At 45.6% G+C, this 2500-nt stretch overlaps 1 protein-coding gene across 1 annotated transcript in view; it reads left to right on the top strand.

The window, feature by feature from the left end:
* The window catches only part of LOC123520354, an 82305-nt gene extending 82101 nt beyond the window's left edge, over positions 1–204 (top strand). The window contains exon 5 of the mRNA XM_045282588.1: positions 1–204. This exon is cut by the window's left edge and continues 235 nt beyond it. The gene's annotated coding sequence lies outside the window, so the exon portion shown is untranslated.
* Positions 205–2500: the final 2296 nt, after the last annotated feature.

Below are 2500 nucleotides of genomic sequence, written 5' to 3'. Positions count from 1 at the left end.
GGAGGAGGAGGAGGAGGAGGAGGAGAAGGACGACTGTTTGAAAATAAGTTGAAATTTTAAACAAGGAAAAAAAGATAAATGGATAGAAAAATAGTTTGGAAACATTAACAGGTAAAAAAATGATAGAAACACTGTCCAAAAAGAAATTGCAGTAAGATAAGAAAAAAATAATAGATGAAAGAGAGTTAGAAAAGAATAACAGACATAAAGAACAGGAAAAAAAAAGGAGGAGGAGGAGGAGGAGGAGGAGTAGAAATCCATGTCGAAAAGAAGCTGAAATAAGAAAGGAGAGATGAAAAGAGAGTTTGGAAATAATGAGAAGCATAAAGAACAGGAAAAGGAGGAGGAGGAGGAGGAGGAGGAATGTTGGAGAAAAAAAAATTGAGGAGGAAGAAAAGAAAATGAATAAGAAGAAGAATAGGAAGAAAAAAAGTAAGACGTAAAACTGATAATAAGAGAACTTGAAAAGAGAAAGAGAGGTTTGGTAATAATGATAGGCAGTAGGAGGAGGAGGAGGAGGAGGTAGTTGTGATGGTGGTGGTGGTGGTGGAGGAGTAATAGACCCGGAACTCACCTGTTATGGGAAGCCTGAGGTGGGAGGAGGTGGAAGGGAGAGGAAGGAGTGGCCTAACGTTAACACACATATCCTTTCCTCCCTCACGCTCTCCACTCGCCTCCCTCTCATTCCTCCACCATGTATCACCTCTCTCTCTCTCTCTCTCTCTCTCTCTCTCTCTCTCTCTCTCTCTCTCTCTCTCTCTCTCTCTCTCTCTCTCTCTCTCTCTCTCTCCACTCCCATCTCAATTTCATCCTTTAGTCTTCTTTTCCCTGCCCACGCTATGCATTTTCCTCCTCCTCCTCCTCCACTTCAGAAAGAATAATAATGATATATATGAATCGGTTACGTCATTTTCTCTCTCTCTCTCTCTCTCTCTCTCTCTCTCTCTCTCTCTCTCTCTCTCTCTCTCTCTCTCTCTCTCTCTCTCTCTCTCTCTCTCTCTCTCTCTCTTAGATGTGGGTTAATTAGCATATATATAATCGTAGCTCCGATGGGAGAGGAAGGGCGGTGACACACACACACACACACACACACACACACACACACACACACACACACACACACACACACACACACACACACACACACACACACACACACACACACGCCCGGTAGCTCAGTGGTTAGAGCGCTGGCTTCACAAGCCAGAGGACCGGGGTTCGATTCCCCGGCCGGGTGGAGATATTTGGGTGTGTCTCCTTTCACGTGTAGCCCCTGTTCACCTAGCAGTGAGTAGGTACGGGATGTAAATCGAGGAGTTGTGACCTTGTTGTCCCGGTGTGTGGTGTGTGCCTGGTCTCAGGCCTATCCGAAGATCGGAAATAATGAGTTCTGAGTTCGTTCCGTAGGGTAACGTCTGGCTGTCTCGTCAGAGACTGCAGCAGATCAAACAGTGAAACAGTGAAACACACACACACACACACACACACACACACACACACACACACACACGGCCCGGTAGCTCAGTGGTTAGAGCGTTGGCTTCACAAGCCAGAGGATCGGGGTTCGATTCTCCGACCGGGTGGAGATATTTGGGTGTGTCTCCTTTCACGTGTAGCCCCTGTTCACCTAGCAGTGAGTAGGTACGGGATGTAAATCGAGGAGTTGTGACCTTGTTGTCCCGGTGTGTGGTGTGTGCCTGGTCTCAGGCCTATCCGAAGATCGGAAATAATGAGCTCTGAGTTCGTTCCGTAGGGTAACGTCTGGCTGTCTCGCCAGAGACTGCAGCAGATCAAACAGTGAATTACACACACACACACACACACACACACACACACACACCACATGCTGGGAGATAGACAGACAAACAGACTGAGAGAAAGACAGAGAGACAAACAGACAGACAGACAGACAGAGAGGTAGACAGGTAAACAGACAGACAGACAAGTGTAGGGATTGGCAGTCACGTTGGGGGGTGTGGGCGTGTGCAGGCGCGCCTTGGATTGTTAGGGCAGCACAGGATGTGGTGAAGGGCGGCGGTAGCATCACCTTCATCACCATCACTGTAATAGCTGCTCTCACCACCACCACCACCACCACCACTGGCATGATGAAGATTATTAACATTCCAGGCAGCAGGAAAAGCACCCATACCACCACCACCACCACCACTACCACCACCATAAATAACAACAAAATACTGCAGCCACTACCATCACCATCCATCACCACCACCACCATCAACAACAACAATAACAACATGAAAAGAAGCAATACTACTACCACCATCAACACCACCACCATAACCATTACTACCATTGAAAAAAAACATTAATGATAATAATAATAATAATAATAATAATAATAATAATGATAATAATAATAACAGTAAGGAAAAGAAGAGAGGAAGAAGAACGACAAATCACGAACAAAAACAAGAACAAGAACAAGAACAACAGCAACAAACAAAAAAACACACCAATAATCACCACTCCCCAATTA

The sequence above is a fragment of the Portunus trituberculatus genome, chromosome 46 (genome assembly GCF_017591435.1).
Source record: "Portunus trituberculatus isolate SZX2019 chromosome 46, ASM1759143v1, whole genome shotgun sequence".
Lineage (NCBI taxonomy): Eukaryota > Metazoa > Arthropoda > Malacostraca > Decapoda > Portunidae > Portunus > Portunus trituberculatus.
Note: the sequence above shows the minus strand (reverse complement) of the source record. Positions and strands in the feature narration are given on the sequence as shown.